The sequence below is a fragment of the Doryrhamphus excisus genome, chromosome 8, assembly GCF_030265055.1.
Source record: "Doryrhamphus excisus isolate RoL2022-K1 chromosome 8, RoL_Dexc_1.0, whole genome shotgun sequence".
NCBI classification, from domain to species: Eukaryota; Metazoa; Chordata; class Actinopteri; order Syngnathiformes; family Syngnathidae; genus Doryrhamphus; species Doryrhamphus excisus.
In genome coordinates, this window is record NC_080473.1 from 19,370,767 (window position 1) to 19,389,628 (window position 18,862).

At 37.9% G+C, this 18,862-nt stretch overlaps 1 protein-coding gene across 2 annotated transcripts in view; it reads left to right on the forward strand.

Annotated features, from left to right (window-relative positions):
* The window catches only part of LOC131134153 (muscleblind-like protein 1), a 155,143-nt gene that overhangs the window by 49,759 nt on the left and 86,522 nt on the right, over window positions 1-18,862 (forward strand). The window contains exon 1 of one of the 2 annotated variants that reach the window (XM_058079082.1): window positions 9,247-9,362. The exons of the other annotated variant lie outside the window; for it this stretch is intronic. The gene's annotated coding sequence lies outside the window, so the exon portion shown is untranslated. Of the gene's footprint in view, window positions 1-9,246; window positions 9,363-18,862 lie in introns of those variants that run through there. 2 annotated transcript variants of the gene reach the window in all.

The following is an 18,862-nucleotide window of genomic DNA, read 5'->3' on the forward strand; positions in this document are numbered from 1 at the left end:
CCATTTCATCAAGTGTTTTGGGTGACTCTGTTGAGTGGGAACAGCATGAATGGGGGCTGTGTCGGGTCTGCTGATGGGGGTGCTGTCCTTTGGTCCCTTCGACCCAGCTGGCTGGGGGTTCCTACCTTTGATGTGGGGGTCCGCCCGTCTGTCGGAGTTGGGGGTCCCGGGTGCTGGTCCCCCGATGACACGGCCTGCGGCTCCTCCCAGTGTGGACGGCCCCAAAGGTGGCGTTTCCTTGATCCATGTCTCCCTATTGTGTGTGATTGTGTGTGGGTGGGTGTGTGTAGTATAGATGGTGGGAAGGAGGGGCTTTTTTGTAATTGTTTTTAATTGTGGTAATTGTTTTTAATTCTGTAAAGCACTTTGTGTCGCATGTCCTTGCAGGAAAAGTGCTCTACAAATAAAGTTGATTTGATTTGAACACAGATAAAAAAAAAAATGTATATAAAATATTGATTTGTTTTCATTCTGTGAACATTTGAGATTATTTCAACAAGAATGGCCGAAAAGTCTATATAGGGAAAGCATATAGGGAAAACTATATTAGGAAAGCAGGAAGTGAACAAATGTAACAGTTACTGATTGTAAAAGTACCAGATGGAGGGGTAGGGTATGTACATTCTTGCCATTTTTAACCGGTCTTAAACTTTTGATCAGGATTGCATATTGCATATGCATTTCTCAATATTGAGTCCATTGAATATTTTGTGGTTAGCGCGCAGACCTCACAGCTAAGAGACCTGAGTTCAATTCCACCCTCGGCCATCTCTGTGTGGAGTTTGCATGTTCTCCCCGTGCATGCGTGGGTTTTCTCCGGGTACTCCGGTTTCCTCCCACATTCCAAAAACATGCTAGGTTAATTGGCGACTCCAAATTGTCCATAGGTATGAATGTGAGTGTGAATGGTTGTTTGTCTATATGTGCCTTGTGATTGGCTGGCGACCAGTCCAGGGTGTACCTCACCTCTCGCCCGAAGACAGCTGGGATAGGCTCCAGCACCAATGCGACCCTCGTGAGGACAAGCAGTAGAAAATGAATGAATGAATATTTTGCAGTCCGATCACCAGCGTAAATATGGGCATGTTGCATCATGGGAAGAGTAGTTCTCTGTGCAGGAGCTTCTTCATGTGCTCCCCGTGAGAATCCTATAAAGGGATCGGATATGCTTTGCAAATGCTATTAGTATTGCAGCTTTGGATTACCGTTGCCAACCAAAAAGGGGGAAAATCAGACAGATTTGCATGCTTCCAGTGTTTGTGAGAGAGAAAAGAGGGATTAAAAGGGGATATTCATGTCAACTAGTGTACCAGTCAATGGCTCTTACACAAAGTGTTGTGTGAGCTGTTTTTTTTTTTTCTTTTAAATTTCATTTAGCTGTTACGGTACACCTGGGATCACAGTTAATTAAGACAGCCAGCTCCTCCTGGAAGGAGACTTATTTTTAGCTAAAGGAGGAAAATGTCATGATTGCTCTTTTTATTTTTTGCAAAAGCTAATATGTGAGACACAAGATGATATCAAAACTGAGATTTAAAAAGAAACAAAAAATAAAACACATTCTGACAAATAAATAGTTCAATGTTCAGTGAAATTGATTAGCTGTTGATGTTGCTTGAGCGATAAAATGAGAATCATCCCCAAAATGAGATTAGACGGTAAAATATCTAAGCTTAGGGGAGCTGAGAATTTCAAGATTGCAGCTTTTTCTCTCGTCCCGTGTCAGGCTGCAAGGAAGAGTTGCTGTTGATTTATTGTGCAGTAACAACCACAAAGATTGAGAATGTTCCATACGCCAAAGGGATCACATGTCTGCGAGGAACAGAAGAGAGTGGAGAGAGTATGGATCCAGGACAGTACGAGCTGGCTGGAGATGATCCTGCCGGTCCCAAAGGCACCATGAGTCAGCACATTTGAGGTATAAATCTTGTATCCTGCAAAAACACCAAAGTAAATACAGTCGTCCCACGCCACTTCAATGTTTGAATTTTGTGGTTTCACTCAGTCATGCTTTCTCCATAATATATTATTATATATTATAGCCTATTATCAGTCAAGAAATATGCATATTGAGTTCTACTTTAGTATTTTTGTTGCTTAAATTAATTATTTTTAAGCACAACATTTGCTAAATGAAGTCAAATACAAAATAAGACGTTTAGAAGATGCATTCAAAGACGTTGAATGCATTGGTCACTAGATGTCAATAATGTTACTGTACTGTTGGGTGAGACACACAAGCACCAGACTTGTTTCATTTCAGGTTTGAGTGATTGAACAATACAGGCACACACAGTGGCATTTCCCCGTGCGTGTGTAGGTTTTCTAACGATATTCCAGCTTCCTCACATAAGTCAAAAACAAGCATGTTCGGTTAACTGGCGAGTCTAAAATGTCCATATTGTCTCTGTAAATGTGAGCGTGAATGGTTGTTTTGCCCTGCCATTGTCTGGCAACCAGACCAAAGTCAGCTGGGATAGGCTCCAGCATACCCCAGTGTCAAGCGGCATAGAACATGAATGAACAAATTGACAACAGGCATCCCTAATAAAAAATCTCCACCAAGCTGAAACGCATCTCTGAACCCACAGCTTCACTTCCTGTCTGCCCACCATCCCACTCGCGTAGAGAACACATTTATAGCAACATACACAAGCATGAATTTTTTGTCTTATTTTATTCTTAGGTCTACTATATTGGGTGTAGGGGTGTTATTTCACATATCGAGGGCTCTAATAATGTTAAATTGTGTATTCAGAAGGTTGTAAACAGGTTTTTATGCTTTTTATGCTAATTTCTTATGAATGGTAATAACAAAAAATGTCCCCTGCCACTTCAACTTTTGCAGCTTCACTCTATCACCTGTTTTTGAAATATATTATTTAATAAATCAACTGTTTCCTAGTTGACATTTTATATATTCTCGGCCTAAAATGTGCATTTTCAAAGATAAAAATGGCTAAATTAAGTAAAATTGAAATAAAAGGCATTCAGAAGACGCATTCAAATACGCATTGTTGATATGTCGTATTATACACTGTCGTATTATACACTTTTTATTATGTCTTATTATGTTTTTCTCTCCATTATATATGTGTTTTTATGCTCTAAAAAATATTAATTAATATAAAATTCACTTATCATGATAGGTTCTGGAAGCTATTGTACTATTGGCTAAGTATGTCCTATGTACATTGTAGACAATGCATGGAGGAGGAATGTATTATTCAGGTAGATCTAAAAGAAAAAAAAAACTCATTAAAAAGTTCAGTATTTTTTGTCACTCCTTTGAGGAAGTGAAAGCCATATGTTATATTATTTCATCACAGAGAGTGAAATATTTCAACCCTTTATTTATGGCCATTTTAATGGTTATGGCTTACAGATAATGGAAATTCAGTGTCTTTGAAAATTACAATATTGCATAAGCGCAATAAAAATGAGATTTTAAAGAGAAATGTCAGCTGTCATGAATTACTGCTTCAATGCGGCGTGAATGAATGAACACTTGCCAAAGAATGTTAATAGCAATAATAATAAAAGCTTGGTTAATATGCTTGTCACATTATATGTAAATTGGAGCGTTGTTGGCGCATTGGAGTTTTTATCAGAAGGCTTTACAGGTGGAATATGTGTCCCATTACGTGAATTCTTAGATGCATCTTTTTAGCTGTTTTTATACCTTTAGAAGGCACAGAAATGAAAAAGACAGACTGTAAGGGTTCCTGTCTCACCTGTCTCCAAAAAAGTGAAGTTTTCCTTTAACTTTATCATGATGTGAATACCATCAGAATATTAGATATGGAACAAAGAACTGTCTTATTCTTTGATAAATTGGCTCACAAAACGGAGCGAAAGAGCGCTGAGGACATATTAGCTCTGTGTCTTGTAAACTTAAACCCTGTCGGATTATTCCATATACAACTCGATGTTTGTTGTAGTTAATATTCATGGGATACATAATGATAAAATCAAATACTCAAGTGTCACGTTAGTTTTGTCATGTATTTTAAGTGCTGCCACTACACTGGTGTTTAATGGTGTTTATGATACTGGGACTGATACCACGGCAACCAACTGATGTATTTGCAGTGGCCAGCTTTCATGATCGGGAAAAGAATCAGATACTGATATCAACCGATATCACATTTTTTATGCTGATATCGGGCTGATAATTAACAGACATCCCTACTAATAACCCCAAAAATAATTAGGATTTTCATGATCTGTGAGCCAATCTATATGATATTATAGCTATTACAGATTGGACCCCACGTTGGTAGGATACATACCAGGAAAAGCATACTTTTGATATGATCAGTCATGAGGTCATTTATTCAAATTCACAATGTTAACTGTTAACAATGTTAACAACCACAATGTTAACTGACAAAATTGACAGAGTCAAATGATTCATTTTCCTGGCCACTCATTTCGAGGCCGAGTTCATGGGGCTCCATCGTAAGTGCCCCATCGGCCAATAAAAAAAAACAATCACCATGACATAATTCATTCATTCATTTTCTACCGCTTATCCTCACGAGGGTCGCAGGGGGTGCTGGAGCCTATCCCAACTGTCGTTGGGCGAGAGGCGGGGTACACCCTGGACTGGTCGCCAGCCAATCACAGAGCACATATAGACAAACAACCATTCATACTCACATTCATACCTATGGACAATTTGGAGTTGCCTAGCATGTTTTTGGAATGCGGGAGGAAACCGGAGTACCCGGAGAAAACCCACGCATGCACGGGGAGAACATGCAAACTCCACACAGAGATGACTGAAAGTGGAATTGAACCCTGCTCTCCTAGCTGTGAGGTCTGCGCGCTAACCACTCGACCGCCGTGCAGCCCCATGACATAATCATTATTGAATTTTTCTTGGGTCATTTTTTTCTACAATTTATCTTCCAAACAATATAGTAATACATACAATCCAAAATGATGCAAGACCATAATTGTTATGTACTTTCTTGATTGCCCTTCTAACAAGTAAACCTGGCCTACTTCCTTAGTGACGGTAGCATAATTTCCCGTGCTACTACTTTCTTACACTTTGAACTCTGTGGCTTTTATTCTAATATTCTAATGTTCTATGTTCTAATCTTGTGACATCTCCAATACTTAAAACTACTAGTATTCCTTTAAATACTTTGCTGCAGTAACTTTCTTTGGCAGAAGTCAATCACAAGCTACAATGGAACTCAATGGAACTAGCTTGTCAATCCATTGGAAATCGTAGGAGGTCATTACTCAATATCTCAATATTATAGTCCGATTCACGGTGTCATCTTAAAGGGTAGGTAAGAAATACACAAGTTAAGTACCAATACAAGTTGAGAATAAAAAACAACAATTTTACCGTCTTTCCTTCATGCATTGCTTTCCAACAAATAGACAGTGCCTATGTCCGCCACGGCTATACAGTATGTACAAATCTGCCTTTCCCTCTAAATTTAGTGGGTGCAGCTTAAATACCGGTCTGTCTGATACACCGGAAATAATGGTAATAACAAAAAATGTTCCCTGCCACTTCGACTTTTGCAGCTTCACTCTATCACCCGTTTTTAAAATATATTATTTAATAAATCAACTGTTTCCTGGTTGACTATTACCTATTTTTAGTTTAAAAATTCATATTTCTGTACATTTTATATATTCTCGGCCGAAGATGTGCATTTTTAAAGATAAAAATGGTTAAATTAAGTAAAATTTAAATAAAAGGCATTCAGAAGACGCATTCAAATACTAATTGTTGATATGTTGTAACCATTGACCATTGATGACCGGTGATAATGTTAGTCAATTCATGGCAGCATGTGTGAGTCTTTATTATGTCATATGTTTTCTCTCCATTATATCGGGTCACAGGAATGTAAAGGTGACTATAGGGGTGTTATTTCATCTCTTGAAGGCTCTAGCAATGGTAACAAAACATATTTAGAAGTTTTTTTTATCCTATGACTATGGAAATATTTGATTTATAAATAAGGTTTGCAGAAAGTCACAAATCAGGGACGGGTCTGGAACCAATTAACCACCATAAACAAAAGATCACAAACATTTTTGCCTTCTTTCTGTCTTAAACTTAACTTGTTTGGCTTCTAACCACCTTCATGCGTTCAAAGATTGTTTGTATATGACGTTCAAAAGATACATTTTTAAGCCTTTGACACTGTCTTTGCCTCAGATGTGCTATTTATTTTACCCGAGCCCCTACCGCTCACATCAGCAACTACCACAATTTGTATTTGCTCAGTGTTATGTGATATACTATGGCTCCCTCTGACATTTCTTCAACAATTAGGCCAAAGTATGCAATTTGTCAAAGAAAACACAGTTTGAACGTGATCACAGAGATCAGCTCAAGAAAGCCCTTATTGTAATATTCATGTACTGTAGCTGTGTACTGTATAGTATATACAGTATAACATAATGCATGCACCCCATACACACATACACAGACAGAAAATGGGATTAAAGAACGAGACGCTGATATATAAATGTGTAATTCTAGCAGTTTCTCCTTCATTAATATTATTATGCATGAGCTTAATGAATGATCCATGTACGTAAGAGGAATGAATCATCCCAATGAGCAATGCATGTGTGTGTGTGTGTGTGTAAGTTAGTGTCTTAAATGATGTCTTAAATGAATAGATGCAGAACATCGGGCCGTGGACACCTGCCGCTATCATTAGTCAGAGAGGGCCGACTAATCATCCCGGTCTTCAAATGTGTTCGTCATTACTGAAATGAAATTCATGGAGCCTTCATTACCTGGAGCACAAAGATGCCAGCTGTTAAACGTACATGAAAATGCATGTTCATTGTTTTGATGTGGTTGCAATTCCATGACAAATATCCCATTCATAATTTACATGGAGAAAAATATTCTCAGCTTGGTGGCTGTGGAGGGTCTGGGTTCTATCTAGCTATCCACGGAGTCGGAACACTGCCATTAAAAGAAGGGGGCGCTTTATATGGAATTTTGCATTAATGCATGTATTGCGAAACACCTATTCCACCAAGAAAGCATCCAACAAGGTTCATGGGAACAGGTTGTTGGAGAAATTCTGGTGACCTTGAGCAACGTGTACCATCAAGCAGAACCCTTTCAGATTTCCTCCATTACTTAAGCATGGTGGCACTGCCCACGTGAGATCACACATGCGCTGAGTCCGGAGGCTGGAAGGTCACAGTGGGTCTGCAGCCCACTAAGTCCGTTCACGGGGGACGTGACAGTTACAGGCGTAGAACAAGAAGTCTCCATGTTGAGCGGCTAAGCAGTCGAGGTTGAGAGTGCAATGATTGCACTGTAGGATTTAAAGGGCCTGAAGGACGATGACGGCCTTCCGCCCACTCAGACGCCACAGGAGATGGCGAAAGGAAAGGTGGTCTGTTTTCGTCCTCCATTGCATTGTTTCTTTTTTGTATTGTACAGTATGTAAAAAAAATGACCAATAAAAGCCATGTGAGTCAGTAGTAATACAAGGTCTTAGGTATGAATAGGGAGCAGGGGTATTATCATTATTATTATTATTATTATTATTGTGTATGAGTTGCATTTTTTTCTTTTTTTTTTGCATTGGGCCACGTGAGTCACACCTCTGAAATACGACGGTCGTCTCTTTAAGCCGTAAAACTCGACAAATATATCAAATATAACTAAATTAAAAATGAATAAAAATAACTATATTAAAAAAGTAACTATATATACTGTATATAACAATTTTATATGTCTAAATAATCAAAATATATATTTTTGAAGTAAATAAATATAAATTATGCACAAAACTATTTTTTCAGTAATAAATAAAATAAAATACTATAACTATATTAAAAGTAAACAAATACAGAATTAATACATAATTATAACATTAAAAAATATATAAAACAATACATATTTTTTATTTTAAAAATAAGTGTCATTTTTATGTGTCTTTTTTCATTTTTTTTGCATTGGGCCACCTCTGAGTCACACCTCTGAAATACGACGGTCGTCTCTTTAAGCCGTAAAACTATACAAATATATCATATATAAATAAATGAAAAATAAATAAAAATAACTATATTAAAAAAGTAACTATATATACTGTATATAAAAATTTTATATGTCTAAATAATCGAAATATATATTTTTGAAGTAAATAAATATAAAATAAAATTTAAAAAAATCATTAATAAATAAAATAAAATACTATAACTATATTAAAAAGTAAACAAATACAGAATTAATACGTAATTATTACATTAAAATATATATAAAACAATACACAGTTTTTTATTTGAAAAATAAGTGTCTTTTTGATGTGTCTTTTTTCATTTTTTTTGCATTGGGCCACCTCTGAGTCACACCTCTGAAATACGACGGTCGTCTCTTTAAGCCGTAAAACTCTTATTCTTATTCCTCCTTATTCTTTTGTGCAGTGCATGTATTTTTTGACTTAATCTATATCTTTCTAGCATAACTCTGATGTAAACAAATGCTGTTACTTAGGTGAGATTAAAAAAAGATGAATTAATTACAGCTCATAATTAATTAATCTCTCCTGTTTTTAATCTCTTGACAGCATTTCTATATGTTTATACGTGTGTGTGTGTGTGTGTGTGCACAATGTGTGTGCAAGAGGCATTCATCTGATCAGTGCTGATGTGAAGAAGCTGCAGTGTGTTATCGAAGTGCGGCAGGCCTCAGTGGACTAGCAAAGGGGGAGGAAGAGTATAAACAGGAACTATAGCCTGCTTCCAGGAACCCAGCAACATCAACACACACACACACACACACACACACACACACACACACACTGTATCCTCTCACAACACACCACCCTCTCTTTATCTCACAAGACAGAAGCAACAGTTAGTGATCACGTGACCACGAGGAGCCCACTGTTTGAGTTCGCTGCAAAATAGTGCCTTGCTTTGTGAGACATTTTAATACGTCCTTTCCCCCGGTTCCCACTATTTCAACATAAAGCTGAAGTGGAGAGCGTAGGAAGAGATGGAGGTAGAGGGTGGCATAGGAGGCTGTTGCCACAGCAACTGTAGCTACGCTGGTCGTCACCATGAGGCTTCTTCTCCCTCTTCTTCTTCTTCTTCTTCTTCTGCATCGTGTTCTTGTCAGTGGACGCAGAGTGTGTGAGTTCACCCTCCTCTCTCCAGACAGGAGGTGAGGACATCCCCCCTTTAGCTGCCAGAACAAGAGAGGAGGAGAGAGCGAGAGAGAGAGCGAGAGAGAGAGAGAGAGAGAGACGCCATCACACACATCGTGCACATTCATCAGTTGCCCTCACGGCAGGATTGTGTGCTCACACTCACAAAGCCTGAGCGAGTGCAGGAGAGCGACAAGCCGGCAGGTAAGCCAGCTCTCTTTCCCTCAAAAATGATCTGCTCCGTTGACAGGAGGAGAGAGGATAGTTGCTGTATCGGCAGCGTAGTCTGTCATTCATCATTAACATGATGGGATTCCTGCAATTTACGTCTCTCACACTGCTGCTGTATTTTCATGAACTTGTGTGGACTTTCTACATGTGGGATAACCAGGTTTTTTTTTTTTTTTGGTCCTTATCTAGTTTGCTACTTTGTTTAATTACGGCTGTTTTGAATGTGCTGCATGGGACTGGTTTGCATGTACAGCAGGCTACGGAATGGGAGAATGATGGGTAAAAAAAAAAATGCTAATGATACCGGTGTGGTGCACATTGCATTCAATAGATTTAGTGTTCTGTACGTGTTTGTATTAAAAGTCATGGAATTCACACCCCAAGTATCATTTACTTAAACCCGGAGTGTACAACTCGTTTTCACACATCGCAGTCATGGTTGCCCTCAGAGGGCCACCTCCAATTACAGTATATTATGTCAAACCATACCAATGTCTATAGTCAATGCCAATGATATCATAGCACATTTATTTATTAGCATTTTCACACCAACTTACAATTAAACATGAATTTGAGTATACAATTATTATATCATTCATTTTTAATTGTCTTTGACAAAAAAAAACAACACATTTTCTGTCAAAGTTGATAGAACATATACATTTAGCATGAATAATTGTCTTTTTGATTAAATATATATTTTTAATTATTTGACTTAGTGTACTATAAATATTTGTAAAATATTACATAAAAGTTAAAATATACATGAAAATATACTATAAACAAATTACAAATATATCAAATATAAATAAATAAAAAAAATTAAAAAATAAATACAAATAAATAAATTAAAAATAAAAATAACTATATTAAAAAAGTAACTATATATACTGTATATAAAAACTGCATGTATCTAAATAATCTAAATATATATTTTTGAAGTAAATAAATATAAAATATGCACAAAACAATTTTTTCAGTAATAAAATAAAATAAAATAACTATATTAAAAAGTAAACAAATACAGAATTAATATGTAATTATAACTTTAAAATATATATAAAACAATACATATTTTTTTATTTGAAAAATAAGTGTCTTTCTGATGTGCATTATTGACTTCCAGGATTTTGCAGGTCACACATAATGATATTGCGGGCCATATCCGGCCCCTGTGTCTTGAGTTTCACACCTGTGGTTTAGGATCTCAATTGCCGAAAGTTTTATTCTTAAAGAAAAACAATATCTGAAAACAAATGTAAACATCATACATAAAACCAACTATTTACTGTCAAATCTGATGAAACGTCATATGTAAAGAAAATGGGTGAGTTATTTTGCAGCCGTGGTCAATAAAAACCTGTGGGGTAACTCTGTGTGTTCGCAAAGAACTACAGAGTCGACTGTTGATGATGTCATAGAGGGGTGACGGTGCTCGAGAACAATGGCTGGTGTAAAATGTCTGAATCATGCAAAAACTGGGGTTCCACAGTATCATGGACTTTTATGGTCTGCATGGTCTTGAAAGCTCAGGTGTTCTTCAACTTGCAGTGTTGCAGTGGAGACAGACGGGGGCTGAGGGGGGGGGTGCAGTAGCTTTGAGCAGGAGCTCTTGAAATGTAATTACTTTATTAAGAGACTCAAATGGGAGATTTTGTTTGTGGATCATGTGATGCCGCAATGAAATCATGTTCCTGCCTCGTGTAGACTCAAAATACAGACTGAGTGGAAAAGTAGGGTTGAAATTCACAAAATAAAGCCCTCCCCTCCAAATTTGATATCCTTTAAAGGGCTTTTGCGCTGCGATCCCTGAAGACCACAAGCTACATCACAAGCAATTTTCCTTATATTGGCCTTTATCACACTCTAGTCTCAGTGCAGTTGTTCCCTTTTATTGGGCTTGGTGTTCACAGTGTGAGGCCGGCATTATGTGGCTATGTGTAGCGCTGCAATAAAATATGAAAATAACATGCACTTCAGGTGGAAAGTCTTTTACATTTTCAGTTTGCACTGCTTCTCTCCTCCTATCGGAACTCCAAAGGGAGGCGACACCCACCCCGCGTTTCTTTCCTCATGCAGGTTCATTTCATTAGGACCTTGCAGCCGACACACACATCTCCACACCTCCACTCTCAAAGCATTTACCGCTCTCGCTCTAGTGATGGAAAGCAGCTTATTGAATACGTGGATATGAGCGTGTAAACATCTTATGTTCAGTGTAAGAGTAATACGGAGTAAGTCACATCGGTACAACCAGGAGATTTAACAAAGGAAATAAAGCTAAAAACTCACACTTTAGTATACTATACTGATATATAATTACCATATTTTCTGGACTATAAGTCGCTCCGGAGTATAAGTCGCACAAGGCAAAAAATGCATAATTAGGTAGCAACATAGTACATACATAAGTCGCACTGGAGTATAAGTCACATTTTATTATAAGTCGTAATTTATTTTACAAACTACTTAACCAAAACAGACATTACGTCCTCTTGGAAGGCAAATTCTAACAATAAAAGAATAGAGAACAGGCTGAATAGGTGTAAGATATGCTAACACAATGGTTATTCGGCTACACAAAAAAAAAACATAAACAGAAAAAGTGTCCAGTGTTTATGTAACATAAACAGTTTTTTCATTTATAAGTCGCTCCGGAGTATAAGTCGCAGGAACAGCCAACCTATGAAAAAAAGTGCGACTTATAGTCCGGAAAATACGGTATCATCTGTATGTGTCTTTAAAAAGTTTGAAAAACTGGCCAAACTAAAAAAAAGAAATATTTATAAATTATAGTGAATAATAAAAAGATTAATTAAAAATAATATGAAGAAGAACAAATATATGTTACTTCTGTATCATTATATTGACAATTTTTATAAAATATTTGTAATTGGAAATTAAAGAATAAAATTATGTATAATTAACTTTGTTGCAAAGTTTCATTTGTTACATCTTGTAATGTCTTGTAATCAATAAAATATGACTACAAATACATTTATAATAATACATATAATAAGAGGGAACATCTTTTATTGTGATATGTCTAAATATTTTACATTTTCACTAACATTTTTGCAAAGTATTATAATAAATTGTAATAAAAGCTGAATTATTTATAACAATTTATAAATTTATGAATTTTATTTCATATAGTATGGAAAAAAACTAACAAACAATACAATTTCACTACGTTGGAAAGCGTTGCCAAGTTGACATGAAGTTGAACACACCAAAGCAAAGATCAGTTAAAAATAAAAACGTTAGCCGTCAGTAACCACGCTTAGCATCACGTATCAAACATCATCCACAAAGGTTGAATGGAGCTTGTTTGTCTTCTTCGGTTTTACAATTTTCGGTGTGGAGTTTCGCTACTTATGTCCACCTGGTAGGTGTTGTTGTTGTGGCTCAGCGTGGCTGGTGAACACCCGTCCTGCCTAACAATAACTCTTTCGCCTGGCCGGTTGCAAAACATCTTGTTCGTGGCCACTCCTTTCATGGAGACTTGTATCAGGGTTGCTTGGTCTCTCCAATGTAGAGGTCATTGTCTTCCTTCATTACACGGCGCTGCATAAACCACGTTGCTGAGTTTATTCCACTGGATTTTATCCTTTGGGTGAGCCTGCATGTCAAAACCAATGCAGTGTGATGAGGAGTTCAATGTACTCTACATTGGAGAGACCAAACAACCCTTATTCAAACGCATGGCGGAATATAAGAGAGCAGTTTCTTTAGCAGTTCATTGGATCTCAATGATAAAGGGCATTCTTTTGAAGACAATGATGACAAATTCTGGATAGATAGGACTGCTGTTTTGTGTAAGAAGCCATCTACTGTATGTCAACCAAAACAGCGATGACCTGCCGTCTGCTTACAGCAATGTCCTGACATCACCCTCCCAAAGACGAGTCGTTTTGCCACCAGGAAGCCAAATAATTTTTTTTATGTTCACCAACAGCCTTAATATGACTACTCCCCACCAGGGACATAAATATAGGGAAACTCCACACCTACAATTTTCAAACTGAAGAATCGGAATGCTAGGCATCTTCTTTTAAAGTGATCACAACGAGGCTACGTGTCACAGCTGTATTTGGATGTGCCTTTTCACCTCCTCCTCCCCCGTCACCTCCCACACACACACACACACACACACACACACATGCATACACTCACATACACCATAGACGCGTGTAAAACCCCTCGCTCACCAAATTATCTGCAATTGTAGTAATTATTGTCAAGTCCAAAACCTTTCAGCATGCCTCGTTTTCTCATCAGTGTGCCTCTTAAGCCAGAAGTACATCATCATCAGCGGGAAAGTACATTTACTTAACAGGGATTATTAAAGCGCTCATTTTATATCCCAAGTATCTTAATTTCATATTTATTTTGCTAATTCTTTTGACAGCGGCATTGGGTATTGTTAACATATTATCTGATTCCAACGCCAAAGTGGTAAAAGCTTCACATTTTGACCAAAAACAGTGAACTTTTATTTTTATGATTTTTTTTTACATGCAAGTTGAAGATAATATTCATTTAAAAACGTAATATACAGTAATACTGTCGCCCTTCGCAATATTGCGGTTCCCTCGCTTAATTAATTAAGAATATGGCCTAGCATCAGCATATTTAATAAAATTGTACTTATTCATGTTATTCGAAAAATGGTTCAATGATCAAACTAAAAGGCAGAAAAAGCATTGGAATTGTGAATCTACTCTACAGTATATTCCACCTTGGCCACTAGGGGTCAGAACTAAGGTTCCCTAGGGAACACATTTACTGTGACACTGCTCCAGCAGGAGTATTTACATCTTTAAATGCCTTATTTACAATATTGGGTAGTATGAACGTAAAGCCATTTGAAGCTGGAACCTGCAAAGTATGCCGGAAGTAGGCTGCCCAGAAAAAAAATAGGAATGATAAGGTGTTAGTCTGTTATCTTATTTATGTTTAATACGTGTTCTTTTCTCTGATTATAGCTACCACTTGGGGGTTATACAAATGTAACTGACTATAGGGGTGTTATTTCATGTCTAGAGGGCTCTAATAATGTTAAAAATCATCTTTAGAAAGTCGGGTTTTATATGCCAAAACTATAAAAATATTAAATGTATTAATATTAAATCCTACTTTGTGGACGGTCAGGTGTGGAACCAATTATCCGTGAGAGATTACTGTAATAATAATAATATTCACAGCTAAACCAACAGTGATACACAAGGAATACAATACATATGTATGCATAATGGGCAAATAATGGTAAAATTTTACAGTATTTTAATTGTATTTATTCTGCCCAATTAGAGTAGAACTGATGCACAATTCTGGCGATGTCAGAATATCATTACCTACTAGTCACCTTCATGCACTTCAAGCAGCCTGAGCATTGTAGCTACATGCCCACCATATAAACGAGGCACCGATATTGACTTGTTGTTTTTTTTTTTGTTTACGTCTGCACCGGTGCGTTTATAGTACAGTTGCATCCCTCTCCTCGGAGGAATTTAGAACACATCAAGTAGGCTTTGCTTTCCAGCCAGGTGTCTGTGTACTCAAGCATGGTTGTTCTGTCAAAGCTAGAACATTACATTATTTAGTCTAAGGTTAGCAAACCCACAATGTTTATTTCATAACAGTGAAACCTCTCCAGTCAGAGGAAAACTTCTACAATGTTTTGGGGGAAAAACTCTAAAACAGTACAATTCCATTGTCGTGCATGAAACCTCAGCTCACTAAGCATCAAAAGACCCAACTTGCACCTAATTTGCTGTTGATTTGCTGTTGAAAAATGAGAAGTATGACATCATTATTATAACACAAAGACTGTGTTGCAAACCTTTATGTCAACTGTCCTAAAAGCTAGTGCAAATCCAACATGGAGAACGTCACTGCCCTCTAGACCGGGGTGGGCAAACTACGGCCCGGGGGCCACATCCGGCCCGCCAAGTGTTTGAATACGGCCCGCCCAATCTTTCAAAAGTATTTAATTTAAACTCAACATACAACCTGGCATCATGGCCTGAGCCAACCTTTTGATGGTTGTATCAATTTCGTCGTTTGACATGGTCTGTTGTTTACAAAGTGCTCCTGAAAAAAGAGACACAAGCACATAATAATAATAAAAATTAAAATAATAATTATTATATTATTATTATAACTATTATGATTATTATATGTATTATATTAATGCAAATTATTATATTAATTATATATAATAATATTGTTATATTTGCATATTTTACATAATAACAATATAATAATTATTATTTTAATTTTATTTTAATTATTATAATATTTTATTATTTTTAAAATATTTAAATATAAAATAATAATAATAGCAGATTGCATGACAATTTTACAGATACAATAATACCAGGTGGACTGTTATGTGTAAAATATATAGTCTGCCCCCCCCCTCGGAAATTTTGTTATATCAATGCGAGTCAAAAAGTTTGCCCACCCCTGCTCTAGACCCTTTGCTAGGCGAGTAGCTCGCCACTGTGCTGTGGCGAGGAGTCACTGACCCGTGAAAGTAGTTCCTGGGCATAGCAATGTTAATAACAATAACAATGCCACTGTAGTTTTGTTTATATGCAGGTCATATTATGTAAATGGGACGTCACTTTTTGGAGTTGTTTTTTTTATTTCCAGGCAGATTTGGTTTGTCCCATTCTTGGCTGCCTCTTTCCATTCGATTTATTTCTCTAACACTAAATTGCAACAGTTATCTCATGACAGTTTACACATGAAGGTCACACTCCAACTGAAACTCCGCATGACCAAGAACTTGGCAACAGAGGCAAGGAAAAAGTCCCTCTGGGCACGTAATCCTGAACAGAAGCCAGGCTCTGGTTGGGTTGGACCGGTGAGGTTGAGACAGAAAAATAGAGTTGAGTGATAGATAGTATTTTATCTGTTTTTATATCTTTAAAATGCACAGAGAAGCGAAAGACGTGTGTTCATTTGGGATTGTACTGTACGTAGATGATGGGCAAAATACCCCAAAAGTGCACTTTTCCATTAAATGCATCTTCTGAATGCCTTTTATTTCAATTATTGCTCATTTTGAGCATCTTTAGGTTTAAAAAGGCTTAATTTAGGCCGAGAATGCATACATATTTTTTCCACCAACAATAGGTAATGAATTCTCAATGGCGTGAAGCCTCGATATTCCAACTGCAGGGGGGCGAGGTTTAGTTTTTAAAAGTTGCTACATCCACTGACATTTCTGTCATTAGGGATGAATGAGTGGAGATAGTCAGGGGACTTCTTGTCGTCTTCTTGGTAGTGTTGAAATGTCGGTCTGATGCGAGGGGAAGTAAACACAACCCTTCCCTGTACAGAGAAATGTGTTATTTCCCCTGAAAAGTGTGACATCATACTTTGTATTTTTAGAGTCCATCTGTAAACACTCATCATCTTGTGATTCTGTGGAATTCCTTGAAGACAGCAGGCGCTTTTTGAGGCACATGGGGAGGGACTTGCCGGCTTTACAATATTGTCATTTCACATTTCCTACGTCTGCGCGCTTCTGCCGGACTCTGTGGACATGTTGATAAATATTTATAGATGCAATAGCAAGGCATTAACACTCAGAGTGGAGAGGCGAGGCTGCCGCTCAACACCGTACGGGCCAATACCCTGATACATTCCTAACACATACTGTATGTTGCACTCACAGGTCGATGGGGGCGGAGGGGTGTTTGAGTCACTTGGTAACGTCCACCTGACACACGCACCTGACGTAATGTTTGGAGTTGGCCGCCATGGCAACAGTTGTGACTCTTTTGCTGTCCTGTGAGTGGATGGATGCTGTGGAGGAGAGGCTGCACCACACACGTCACCGTGTGTAAAAATATGTTTATTATTGTGCTTGCACAGTTTGCAGTGGCGTGCTACTGCACTGCATCATACTGAGAGCTGCTATTGGACATAAATATTACAAACTGATGATGATGCAGTGCGGTTGTACACCACTGCAAGCTCCAACCACAAGACTAAACATATTGTTTTTGACCGTGTCTATCAAAAGCATTCAGATATTTGATACCACTCTTGTATTTAGTGTTTTCTTTGCAGTTGAATAATATATAAAAGCACAATTTGAACACCTGAACTAAACCCAACACCTCTGTTTTTGTTGTTCCCGAGCTGTGCCAAATACCAGGTGATGACAGTCATGAAGCCAATTGGGATCCAATCCAAGAACATACTGTAGCTCATCAACACACTGTATCCTAACCCTTGCTTTTGTGCTCGCTCCCTCGCCTTGATTCTACGAAAGAAACACGGCTGAACGCTTCTAGAGTGCAAGTGCAATTTCATTTTCCTGCACTCTTTATAGCAGGGGTGTCAAACTCGTTTTCATCGAGGGCCACATGTAACTGTCGGTATATAGCACCAACATCAAAATGAATACAACCTATGAATTTGTTTTTTTTTTTACAAAAAAATGCATGTATAACTTACTTTGCAATAGGAAGTGCAGTGGAACTGTCAATGTGACCAGCAGACATTGAAGTGTTTATTGTTGATGTCTGGAATATCTTGTTGCATGATCAGATAATATTCACATATAAAAGACCTGCATGCAGTACTATTACTACAGTAGTATTATCATTATGGTTTATTGGCCTGTGGCATGTTATAAAGAATGAAATTTCCCAAGAAAATTAAAAAAACCAAAAATTGCAAAAAATATTTAATTTTATGAGAATAATGTTAATGTAAGGTCTGCACGGTAGCGAGTGGTTAGTGCGCAGGCCACACAGCTAGGAGACCCGAGTTCAATTCCCCCTTCGGCCATCTCTGTGTGGAGTTTGCATATTCTCCCCGTGCATGTGCGGGTTTTTTCCGGGTACTCCGGTTTCCTCCCACATTCCAAAAACATGCTAGGTTAATTGGCGACTCCAAATTGTCCTTAGGTATGAATGTGAGTGTGAATGGTTGTTTGTCTATATGTGCCCTGTGATTGGCTGGCCACCAGTCCAGGGTGGACCCCGCCTCTCGCCCGAAGACAGCTGGGATAGGCTCCAGCACCCACGCGACCCTCGTGAGGATAAGCGGTAGAAAATGAATGAATGAAAAAAAAACACAATCTATAGCAAAAAAAGTTGTAATTTCATGAGAATAATGTTATTGCAAGGGCTGCACGGCGGTCGAGTGGTTAGTGCGCAGGCCACACAGCTAGGAGACCCGAGTTCAATTCCACCCTCAGCCATCTCTGTGTGGAGTTTGCATGTTCTCCCCGTGCATGTGTGGGTTTTCTCCGGGTACTCCGGTTTCCTCCCACATTCCAAAAACATGCTAGGTTAATTGGCCACTCCAAATTGTCCATAGGTATGAATGTGAGTGTGAATGGTTGTTTGTCTATATGTGCCCTGTGATTGGGTAGCCACTAGCCCAGGGTGTACCCCGCCTCTTGCCCGAAGACAGCTGGGATAGGCTCCAGCAACCCTTGTGAG